This window comes from Delphinapterus leucas, chromosome 2 (assembly GCF_059928025.1).
Source record: "Delphinapterus leucas isolate spDelLeu-1000000601 "Yukka" chromosome 2, BTC_Dleu_Yukka2, whole genome shotgun sequence".
Taxonomy (NCBI): domain Eukaryota; kingdom Metazoa; phylum Chordata; class Mammalia; order Artiodactyla; family Monodontidae; genus Delphinapterus; species Delphinapterus leucas.
Window position 1 is genome coordinate 65,010,911 of NC_143130.1, and position 12,938 is coordinate 65,023,848.

A 12,938-nucleotide genomic window follows, 5' to 3' on the forward strand; every position below is an offset into this window, starting at 1 on the left:
ATGCTTCTGCCTCTGGAGCTACTGGTTCACCTAGCATGTGTAGACCCCAGGAAGACTGTGAAAATAACCTCTGTGAAAAGGGAAGGAAGGATGGGCCCTACTTCTAAAATGTCTCATTTCAGACATCTAGGAAAATCCAAATTCTTTAACTTTACTTTGCCTCTCTGATGAGACAGAATGCAGAATTTTCCTGCTCCCCCTGCCCCCATCTCCAACCCACACCTAACTCCATCTACCTGCAAATATGTGCCTTATTTGTGAAAATCCTTAATTGCTTGTCTTATCCATTAAATACAGTGCAAATTCCAAATTCCTTAGCCTGGCACTGAAGGCCCTGAAGAACTTTGAGAGGCCACATGGCCTGTGGTTAAGAGTGTCATCTCCTGGACCAAACTTCCTGGGCTAGCATGCTAGCTCCTCAACCTCCTAGATTTTGGCCCATGGATTATTTAGAAGTGTGTTGTTTAATTTCTAGGATTTGGGGGATTTTCCAGATATCTTTCTGTTATTCATATCCAGCTTAATTCCATTATGGTCAGAAAACATGTGTTATATGATTTCAATTTTTAAAAATGTGTTAAGATTTGTTTTATGGCCTAGAATATGGTCTATATTAAATGAACGAAGAACAACTTGAAAAAGATGTGCATTCTGCCTTTGGTGGTGGAGTCTCCTATATCCTTGCTGATTTTCTCTCTACTTTTCTATCAGTTCCTGAAAAATGAGTGTTAAAGTCCCCAAGTATAACTGGACTTGTCTATTTCTCCTTTTAGTTCTCTCAGTTTTCTGCTTCCTGTGTTTTGAAATTCTGTTGTTTGGTGCACACACATTTAGGATTATTACATCTTCTAGGTGAATTGATCTTTTTATCATTATGGAATATTTCTCTTTATCCCTGATAAGTTTATTTCTTTAGGAGTCTACTTTGCCTGATATTTATATAGCCTTCCCAGCTTTTAAAAAAATTAATGTTTTATGGTATATTTTTTCATCCTTTTACTTTTAACCTCTCAATATTTAAAGTGAATTTCTTATAGACAGTATATAGTTGAGTCTCAGTTTTTTAAATCTAACCTGATAATCTCTGTCTTTTAATTGTATGTTTAAACCATTTACATTTAATAGATGTATTGATATTGTTGGATTTAGTTCTACCATTTTGTTGTTCGGTTTTGATTTGTCCCCTCTGTTTTTCATTCCTCTGTTTCTCCATTTCTGCCTTCTCTTGGATTATTTCAATATGTTTTAACATTCCATTGTTATTTCTCTGTTGGCTTTTTGAAATATCTTTTTGTATAGTTTTTTTAAGTGGTTGTTCTAGGTATTGTAATGTATATACCTAACTTCTCATGGTGTACTTAGAGTTAATATTCTACCACCTCAAGTGAAATATATAAGCCTTGCAGCCACACGGGTCCTTTCTCCCTCCTCCCTTTATGCTGCAGTTGTTATAACTAGTGCATAATTATACACTGAAAACCACATCAGGCACTGTTATAATTTTTGCTTTCAACAGTCATACACACTTTAAAGGATTTAAGGGGGGTGGAAATAGGCTATTATAGTCACCCAGTTATTCTCATTTTTGTTTCTTTTCTTTTAGTCCTAAAATTCCAAGGTTCCTTCTGATATCATTTCTCTTTCTCTTAAAGGACTTCCTTTAATGTTTCTTTTAGAGCTGGTGTGCTAGCAATGAATTCTCTTAGTTTTCCTTCAACTAAAAATGTCTTTATTTTGCCTTTAAAAAGATATTTTCACTGGATATAGGATTCTGGGTTGACAGTTCTTTTGTTTCAGCACTTTAGAGATGGTGTTCCACTGTCTTCTGGCCTCCACGTCTTCTGGTAAGAAATCTGAAGTCATTTTAATTATTGTTCCCATATATGTAATGTATTGCTTTCCTCTGGCTGTTTTCAAAAATATTTTCTTTATCCTTGTTTTTAGCAGTTTGATTAAGATGTATTTGAATCAGGTTTTCTTTGAATTTGTCCTTCTTCTAGGGTTTGCTGAGCTGCTTAAATCTATAAATTTATGCCTTTTCACCAAATTTGGAAAATGTTCAGCCATGATTTCTTCAATATTTTCTGCACCAAGCCTTTTCTTCAATCTTTCTGGGACTCCAAAGACATGAATGTTAGAGCTTTTGCTGTTATCCCATAAGTCCCCAAAACTCATTCATTTTTTCCCCAGATTTTTTCTGTTTTTCAGATTAGATAATTTCTATTAATCTATTTTCAAGTTCGCTGACTCTTTCCTCTTCATCTCCATTTTGCTATTGAGCTTATAGACTGAATTTTTTATTTCAGTTATTGAATTTTCAGTTATAATGTTTCCATTTGGTTCTTTTTTATAGGTTTCATTTCTTCCCTAAGAATTTCTATCTTCCCAATTATTTCAAAATCATTCTTTCTTACTTCATGGACTATAGTTATAACAGCTGCTTTATATGATTTATGTTATGTGATATAATAGTCTTCATGTGATAATACCATCATCTGAATCATCTTTTTATTTATTTTTATTATTTATTTATTTATTTTTGGCTGTGTTGGGCCTTCATTGCTGCATGCAGGCTTTCTCTAGTTGCAGCAAGCGAGGGCTACTCTATGTTGCGGTGCGCGGGCTTCTCACTGCGGTGGCTTCTCTTGTTGCGGAGCATGGGCTTTAGGCATGCGGGCTTCAGTAGTTGTGGCATGTGAGCTCAGTAGTTGTGGCTTGGGGGCTCTAGAGTACAGGCTCAGTAGTTGTGGTGCACAGGCGTAGTTGCTCCGTGGCATGTGGGGACTTCTTGGACCAGGGCTCAAACCCGTGTCCCCTGCATTGGCAGGCAGATTCTTAACCACTGCACCACCAGGGAAGCCCATCTGGATCATCCTGAGGCCTGCATCTGCTAATAGTCTTTTCCCTTGAGTGTAGTTGAGATTTTCCTAGTTCCTTGTATGTGGAGTAATTTGGGGCATTTTGAATATTATGTAATATTATGTAATCAATCCTGTTTGTTTCAGACCACAAGTCCCGACCTGCCTTCTGCTTTGGGTCAGTTCTATGAATTCACAGCTCAAGGGTAAGTCCAGGACTTTATACACAGATCTAAGGGGGTTTATTCTCCTGCTCTCCATGATTGCCCTCACACTCTCTGGCTCCTAGAAGCCCTTCCTTGCAGCACACCCTGTACAGTAAAAGAGAAAACGTTGAGATTCTGCATCCCCCTTCCCCAACTTTCTATCCTGCAGGGTCCCTGTTCCCAGTGCTCTGGCAAGAAAAAGAGGGTTTCTCTAGAGCTCTTTCTGTTTGTTCCCACTGTACAGTCTGGGGTTCATGCTTTCTAGAGTCTAAGCTGGGAAATAGTGGAGGAAAAAATACCTAGGAAACTCACTTCCATATTGGTCATTCTTTGAGTGTTTATTTCCCTCCCAATTCCGCCTGCTATTATATATTTTTCAAAGTCCTTAGACAGTGTTTTATGTATCTGTTCCAGGGTTTTCATTTATAATCAACGGGAAGGGGAAGGTGAAGTGTGCTTACTCCATCTTAGCTGTAACCAGAAGCCTGTAGACATGTAATTTTAAGTTGAAAGGTATGGGAGAATTTGACTAATTTTGCAAAACAGTATTGCAATATTTAAGAGAACGTGAAAGTCACTGTATTTATAAATTTAATTTATCAGACTCACAACAGTTTTACCGATACCGGATACAAAGGTTTTGCTTGTTCAATTAGACATTTAAGTTACTTAGGAAAATCAAATATATTAAACTTCATATGTAGTTGAAATTGTTTAAGCAAATTTAATTACATTGTAAATGGCACTGATTGTTTAAGAGAGTTTAGTTTTTTCAACTTGAGTTAATCAAACTTTAATTGAAGAAAAAGTGAAGGTCCTATTCTTATTATATTACACCTATAAATAGAACAATAAGATCAGTAAGTGGAACTTAATCCTGAAGAAAAGCTTTGTTTTCAAATGTGTGCCCTTAGTAAATTGAATATTATTTTTTAACATCTTTATTGGAGTATAATTGCTTTACAATGGTGTGTTAGTTTCTGCTGTATAACAAAGTGAATCAGCTATAGGTATACATATATCTCCGTATTCCCTCGCTCTTGCATCTCCCTCCCACCCTCCCTATCCCACCCCTCTAGGTGGACACAAAGCACCGAGCTGATCTCCCTGTGCTATGCGGCTGCTTCCCACTAGCTATCTATTTTACATTTGGTAGTGTATATATGTGCATGCCACTCTCTCACTTCTTCCCAGCTTACCCTTCCCCCTCTCTGTGTCCTCAAGTCCATTCTCTAAGTCTGCATCTTTATTCCTGTCCTGCCCCTAGGTTCTTCAGAACCTTTTTTTTTTCTTTTAGATTCCACATATATGTGTTAGCATATGGTATTTGTTTTTCTCTTTCTGACTTACTTCACTCTGTATGACAGACTCTAAGTCCATCCACCTCACTACAAATAACTCAATTTCATTTCTTTTTATGGCTGAGTAATATTCCATTGTATATATGTGCCACATCTTCTTTATCCATTCATCTGTCGATGGACACTTAGGTTGCTTCCATGTCCTGGCGATTGTAAATAGAGCTGCAATGAACATTGTGGTACATGACTCTTTTTGAATTATGGTTTTCTCAGGGTATATGCCCAGTAGTGAATATTAATTTTAAAAAGGCAACTATAAATAGTATTTTTGTGGGCACAACCGCCCCCCACCCCCACACACACCAAAAAAGCTTCATTGATGGGGCTCACCTCCTCCAGGGACCACCATGTCACTCTCAGGCAACTCTCCTGTTGGAAAGATGTCTTTCTTTCTACCTGAAATCCTTGGGTAGTGGAGACTGTACAAGCTTTTAGAGATAGACTGACAAGTTACTTTACTCCTTGGAGACTCAGTTTTCTTAACCACAAAATGGGAATAAAAAGAACCTACCTCAAAGGTTTGTTTTAAGATTCAATCAGATGGTATACGTAAAGTGCATGTGTGTGTATGTATATGTAAAGTGCTTAGCATAGAAACTGTAGCAGTTGGAGTAGAAGCAGATAGAAGTAGCAGTAAAGCTATTACTGTTGCTGGTGGTGCTATGCTCTGAACCAATTCCCAGAGGTGCCAGGCCCTGGCACTGGGAGAAGCATGAGAAAACCAGACTGAAGCAGCTACTGGCGGTAGGACCGTCACTCCTGTCCTGCCTGCATGGCTGTTCCCTCCCTGGCCCAAAGCTTCTGACAGTTGTTTGGTGTTGCCAGGCGGTGGTTGAAAGATGCAGAGCTTTGCAGAGAGAACTGTGTTCAGAACCCAGCTCTGCCCTTCCTCCTGGGTGGTTTGGAAAAGATGCCCAGACTCTCCAAACCTCTGTTCCTTCGCCCACCCGTGGTATGGAGCTGAGGATAATGAACCCATTGGATAGATCTGAGTCTTAAACTAGGCCCTGTGTAGTATCCAGCTCAGCGCCTAGCACGTGGCAGGCTTGTGCGCATACACAGTTCTTATCTTGCATCTCCACTGAGTAAGTTTTGTTTTTGTTTTTGTTTTTTGTTTTTTTTGCGGTACGTGGGCCTCTCACTGCTGTGGCCTCTCCCGTTGCGGAGCACAGGCTCCAGACGCGCAGGCCCAGCAGCCATGGCTCACGGGCCCAGCCGCTCCGCGGCATGTGGGATCTTCCCGGACCGGGGCATGAACCCGTGTCCCCTGCGTCGGCAGGCAGACTCTCAACCACTGCGCCACCAGGGAAGCCCCCACTGTGTAAATTTTATTCCAAAGTGGATTCTTTTGCTCCTGGTAATCCAGTTGTCTACGCTGACCCAGGTTATCCGGTTATCTTGTCTACACTGACTCAACTGAGGAGCAGGGGGCCTAGGTTCTAGTCCTGGGCCATGACACTTAGGTCAAACCTGTTCTCCCCGGGACTCAGTTTTCTCATCTCTAGATTGGGTGTGACAATCCCCATTCTGCCCCAACTGGACCCACACAGCTCAGATGGCCTACGGATGTGGAGGTCTTAGATCTGAGGGGTTGTTTGCCCTGACAGACCTAGGAGATCTGTGGGAAGAGCAGGATTCTCTGGACCTTTCTCACTCTGACAGGAAGTTGGACCCTTGTGCTTCTGAGAGCTGATAATTGGCTTCCATTCTGGCCAGGCCTGAGGGCAACCACTTGCAGGCCTGTGTTCTGGGCCACCCATTCATCAGCCTGGTGCTCACTCCTTCAGAGAAAAAGCAGAAGGGGAACTCCTGGGCATCAGTGCCATCCTGCCTCTGCCTGAATCTCCCTTCAGCCACTGGTGGCTCCCCTGCTGCTGAACTCTGATGCCTGGGGGTCTGTTCCTTAGCACTGGCATGGGCGGCCTCCCCTGGAGTTTTGCGTGCCTGCCTTTGGGCCTTAACACCTCAATCAGCCATGCCCAGGCTCACTGCAGCAGCAGCAGCCATGTCCTTCAAAGTCAACCCAAGCCCTTCCCTTCCTCCAGGAAGCCCTCCTGGCTCTTCCAGCCCACAGCACCCTCTCCCTTCCTGGAGAGTCTGAGCCCCACCCTCTGCTCCCGCTCACACTGTGTCTGCCCTGGCCTCTCACTGTTCTTTGGGAGGCTGTGTCACCTCATCAACACTCTAGATGAGAGCCTCAGAAGGGAAGGCCCAGAACACCTCCTTCTCTACCTCCCTAACAGCCCTACCCTGGGATGGGCCCAGAGGGGTTCTGAGGCTGCTGGCTGGTCGGGGAATATGAAGTGGGGCATCGGGTGAGGGGCAGAGGCCAGGTCCTGGCTATGCTCCTCAAAGTGTAGGCTACAAAAAGGGTCATGATCCCGCACAATGAGGCCCGAAGCTCCCTGGGGACCACTCTCTGGTCTCAGTAATGAAAACATCTCCCACGTATGGAGGGCCTCATGGATTCAGAAGGTCTTTTTCACCCCTGCAGCCATTGACAGAGTGGACTTGATTACCTCATACCTGTAAAAGAGATATCCAGGTATGCAAAAGAAGAGTCGGACTTCCCAAGGGTGCAGAGGTACCAAGGCAATTACCCCAGCTAAAACCTCAGATTTCAACTTCCAGCTTCTTAATCTCTGTCTCTGACTTTCATGGAGGTGAGGTGGCAGGTGGTGTGGGAACAGGAGTGAGTGAGCACCTACCTGCAGCCTTTCCATGCTTCCTTCAAGCCTGCTGTGCTGGAGAGGGGGCAGACAAGGAAGGAGGCGGAGCACAGAAGCAAAGCTGGAGACTCTGCCTTGGATCAGCCCCCATCACCTGTGATGGACATGATGGATGGTATCTGAAAGCCGTGGGGGCAGGGTGGATGTGAGTGTAGGCCTGGGGTTCCTCCATCCTGCTGCCGCAGCCCCAGACACAGAGACCCTGTGAACTCCTGTCCCATGCTCCTTCCTGGTATCCCAGGGAGCACCTGATCTGAGCATCTCTGGAGCTTCCCCAGCTCCAAAAATGAGCCTGGAGGTGAGGTTAGAGAAAGCAATGATATTGGCTAGAGGCTACAATCTAGCTCAGAGGCCTTTACCGCCCTTCGTCTACTGTATCTCAGGAAGCTTTGCTCTCTAAAATATTATCCTTGTTTTCAGTAAGCTGGCGTGGAAAGGTCTTCCCCTCTCTGGATAATTTTGCCCTGGTCCATTTTCTTCCTTTCTCCTCTTTTCACCTGACTCTAGTGGGGAAAATACAGCCTGTCAACATTCCTTCCTACTGGCCCAGCAGCAGCTGCCAGGAGAGGAGCTCACACACGTGTGTGTGTGTGTGTGTGTGTGTGTGTGTGTGTCTGTGTTTCCTGAAGGTGCTCCCCTGTCAGACAGGCAGCGACCCAGCCTTGCCCAGCAGAGCTTGCAGGAGAGATGAATCCCAATACCAAGCCCACTGGCAGGCTCAGGAAGTGGAGGACGCTGGCAGTCGCAAGAAGCCACGCCAACGCAGTAGCCACCATCCAAAGCCTTGGCCAGGGCTGCCAGCAGGCGGGAGGCTCTGAGGCTGAACTCAGGGCGAGTGAGGAGTGGTGGGAAGAGCCAGGCCAGAGCTGGCAGCCAGAGGACTAGACACGTGGGCAAATGTCACAGATGCTCAGCACTGGCAGGGAGTGTGGAGAAGGGTCAGCACAACCCCTCATTATACATATGGGAAATCTGAGGCTCAGAGGGGTCAGGGCTCGGCCAAGTGTCGCAGAGCAAGGTAAGGACTGAAAATAGGCCTTTGGGTTTTGTGTGTTTGTTTTTCTTTTTTTAGTTTTACTGAAGTATAGTTGATTTACAATGTTGTGTTTAATTTCCGCTGTACAGCAAAGTGACTCGGTTACATATACATACATACACTCTTTTTCACCTTCTTTTCCTTTATGGTTTATCACAGGATATTGAATATAGTTCCCTGTGCTCTACAGTAGGACCTTGTTTACCCATCTTGTATATAATAGTTTGCCTCTGCTAATCCCAAACTCCCAATCCTTCCCTCCTCCACCCCCCTCCCCCTTGGCAACCACAAGTCTGTTCTCTATATCTGGGTCTGTTTTTGTTTTGTAGGTATGTTCATTTGCATCATATTTTAGATTCCACATACAAGTCATATCATATGGTATTTGTCTTTCTCTTTCTGACTCACTTCACTTAGTATGATAATCTCTAGGTCCATCCATGTTGCTGCAAATGGCATTATTTCATTTCTTTTTATGGCTGAGTAATAGTCCGTTGTATATATATACCTCATCTTCTTTATCCATTCATCCATCGATGGACATTTAGGTTGCTTCCATGTCTTGGCTATTGTAAATAGTGCTGCTATGAACATAGGGGTGCATGTATTTTTTCCAATTATAGTTTTGTCTGGGTATATGCCCAGGAGTGGGATGGCTGGATCATTTGGCAACTCTGTTTTTAGTTTTTTGAGGAACCCCTAATACTGTTTTCTATAGTGGCTGCATCAATTTACATTCCAACCAACAGTGTAGGGAAGGTTCCCTTTCCTCCACACCCTCTTCAGCATTTATTATTTGCAGACGTTTTAATGATGGCCATTCTGACTCAGGTGAGGTGGTACCTCATTGTAGTTTTGATTTGCATTTCTCTAATAATTAGCAGTGATGAGCATTTTTTCATGTGCCTATTGCCCATCTGTATGTCTTCTTTGGAGAAATGTCTATTTAGCTCCTATTTCTTTAGAGAAATGTCTATTTAGGCCCATTTGAAAATAGGTCTTTGGATTTCAATTTTTTTTTACAATGTATCATGTCACATTGTTCTAAAATCAATAGCTGGAAAGTGTATTCATCGCTATTCATTGCCCACTTTCCAGATGCTTCTGGCTATCAGAAGCTGTGCTGAGGCTCTGTGAGATCTAGGAGTACATGAGGTCTGCTCCCTCTGTGGGAGGGAGCTAGCACAGCTAGCTGTTCAGTTATTGAATTGAACAGGAGCTAGCACAGCCCCATGGATTAATAACTGTGAAGGAGAATGTGCCACTGTAAAGCTAAGGCAGACCACAGTGGGACATGGGGAGGGGCAGAGGGAGAAAGGAGGGAATATTACTTACTTATACCTTACGTCGTTCCCAAAAGGTTTAGGGTGGCTATGAGGCTGTGTGTCCATAAGTGTTTCTAGGGTATGATCTGATCTTGAAGTGAAAGCAGGATTCAAAGAGGACAAGACAGAGACAGGCATTCCAGGAGGAGGGAACAGGTTGTGCAGAGATACAGAACATGTGTGAGGCCTCACGTAGCCCAGGATGGCTGGAAAGGAGGGCGTGGTGAGAAATGCTGAAGGAAAGGGGAACTCTGTTCAGACTCCCTATTTACCAGCCCACTGTGGGCACCATTGTGGATAAGCCCATCTCCCCAGAGGCTGATCTCTTTAGCCTTAGTTGGTGTACTGTCTCAATAATGCTGTGTAACAAACTCCCTGAATTCAGTGGCTTGAAATAATAAGCATTTAATTTACTATTCTGTGGGTCAGCTGGGTGGCTGGGCTCTGCTGGGCGGCTCTTCAGGCCTCAGTTGGGTTCACTCACATCTCTGCAGGTTGGCTGGCCATTGGCTGCCCTAGGCTAGCCTTGGCTGGGGTGACTAAGATGACTTGGCTCTGTTGCACACGTCTCTCATCCTCCAGCAGGCTAGCGTGGACATGTTCTCATTGCTGATGGCAGAGCATGAGAAGGCAAGCTCTGATGTGAAAGCCCATTTCAAGCCTGCTGGCATCCCATTAGCCAAGGTAAGTCACATGGCTGGGCCCAAAGGGGCAGGATAGGGCGGGGAAGAGCCATGTAGAATCACACAGTAAAGGGCATGGAGGCAGGGAGGGTGAAGCATTGGGGAGATGAATGTGATCCACCATAGTCATTTTTCACCCAGCCTTGCTTGGCACAAGTGTCCACACCCACATCCCTGGATAGGTGCAGAGCAAGCCTCCAGGACCTAGTTCAAATTCTGCCTTCTCAGGGGAACCCTCCTTGATGGCTTAGCCCTCAACTTAGCTCAACTTCTTGGTCCAGTGAGGGCTCAGGTAGGGGTGTGTGTGTGTGTGCGCGCACACGTGCGCGTGGGTGTGTGTGTGTGTGTTATTACCTCAAGCAGATGGTGGGAACTGGTGAGCAGCTGCCTGTTTCTTTATCATCCCACCACGTTGGGCTGTGAAGCACAGAGGTGAATCGCACACATTCCGTGCCCTCCAGGAGGCCCAGTTCTCTGAAGGAGACACTCCTGCCAGCAGTGACAACCCAGCATGACAAGGACCAGGACACAAAGACCACGGGGCACAAAGAGAGACGAGGGGCAGCGCTGGGCCCAGCCTGGCAGCCAGGAAAGGCTTTCTGAAGAAGGTAAAGCTTAAATGGAGTCTAGACTGAGTAGAGGAAGAGGATGGACCAGTGCTTATAGACAGGGCTGGGAGAATCTATCCTATGCAGAGGGGATAGCGTGAGCAGAGGCCTAGTGGTGAGAGCAGGTGGGCATATTTGAGGAATGGCCATGGCTGCATGAAGCTGAAGCCAGGGGGGTGTGTTGGGGAGAAAGGGGATCAGTCTGGAGAGGTTGACAGGGGCCATGTCTCCGTACCGTTGATGTCAGTGCAGGATGAGGGAGGCCATGAAGCTGAGCTGGAAAGCTGGCTCTGGAGTGGATGGGACAGACCAGAGGCCAGAAGAACGTGTGTGACAACTGCCCAAGGGGGAGATGAGGAAGGTCTGATCCGAGCAGAGGTAGTGGGACCAAAGAAGAGGGAGTGGTTTAGAATCTATAGGACTTGGTGACCTGTAAGATGTGGCCCCCAAGGCAGAAACATCTTGGGCCCAGGATTCAGGGGCCAGAGCTGTGGGCATGGGGAGTCCCCTGAAGTCTAAGGGTTAGTAGGGCTGGCTCTGAGAGACTGGTTAGAAGTCACGGGACATAGGCTAGGGCAACTCAGGAGCCAGGGTGCCGCAGAGGTCAGAGTTCTAGACTCCTGGGCTGGGCCTGGGCTGCAGACAGGCTTCTGTGCAGCACCTGCCGGAGGGCCCTGGTCTCCCTCTGGAGCAGCTTGGCACAGCCCATACTCCCCCGCCTGCTTCTTCTTCAACTGGCACATCCTGACATGACTGCACAGCTGACAAAGAGCAGAGCGATCTTGAAAAAGCCGCAGAAGAAAGGAGGTATCAAAGCACCTTCCCAGACCTGCACTCTCTCCCCAGCTCCAAAGCCTGCTTCAGACACCCCACTCATGTCACAGGCCTGAGGGGGACCGAATGATCACCAGGGAAGCCCCAAGTCGCATGTCCCTTCCTTGGGGAACTTCAAAGACAGCCCTGACCGACCAACCTCCTGTTTCCCACCAAGAGTGGAGGTCTGAGTAACCCCTGCCACTGGGAACCTTTGGTGCCTTCTCCTCTGACCTTTGGCTGACAGCAGCTCAAGAAGCCTCCCTTCTCCCCCTCCACCCCATGGTGTCCTCTCACCCCTGGGCTCCCTTTGAGAACTTGTCACTACTTGTGCCCCCTGGCCCAGAGACAGGGCTTCTCCGCTCTACCAGAGCCTGAGTCTGGCTCAGTGTGCTGGTGGCCCAGCCTGCTTTCCCTGAAGAGTTGGGCCTAGCTCTCAACCAGCTGCTAAGGGCGGTGAGGCCTCTGGATCTCAAATTAAGAATTCCTTGGGGGAAGAACCATGCTCTGTTGAAGCCTTTTCTTTCTTTCTTTTATTTATAGGCAGGAGCTGGGTTTTGGAACAAGTCCTGGCTGCAGAATCAGGAGACCTGGGTTCCTATCATTTGACTTCGGGAAACCTCTTTGGGCTTCAGTTCCTTCAGCTCTGGAATGGGGCTAATAAGCTTCAGAGCCTGATCTGTGAATCAAATAAGGTAATACATCTGAAAAAGTCTAATAGTGCCTGGCACATAGTAGATGGTAATTAAAAAAAAATTAATTCAGTAGTATACATAAGAAGTTACCACATACCCCCTATTCCTAGTACATGGGGAAGCCCCAGAAGGGAAGGACCTCGGAGAGTTCACAGGTGGGTCCTGTTAAATATCCCTGCCCCACACCCTGTGACAAGGAACACAGGTCAGGATTATTCCAGTCAACAGGTACCAGGGTAGAAGAGCTCAGTGCTGAGAGCATAGGTCAGGCTTCTAGGGCTGTGGGAACTGGGGCAGGAGATGGTGCTGTGGGCTGGGTGATCAGGAAGGAGGGAAGTGAGCTGGGCCTAGCATTTTGAAAGGCAGCGGGGATGGATATAAGACATCCTCTTAAACCCAGTGTGGTGCTGGCCAGGGGCCCTTCAGGGGGCCCTCTCCCCTGGAAGGAAAAGGCTATGGTCTATGAATGCTCAGTCTCTTGATGGACAAGGGGCATGTCCTACTGGTCTGACCCAGAGAGGTCAAACAGTCCTACACTGCAGGCCTTAGGCCAGGTCTCCCTGGGCCCAGGATGGTGAGGCAGCATGGCTTTGGGCCTCTTGGGCATCCTGGAGCATTTGCTGC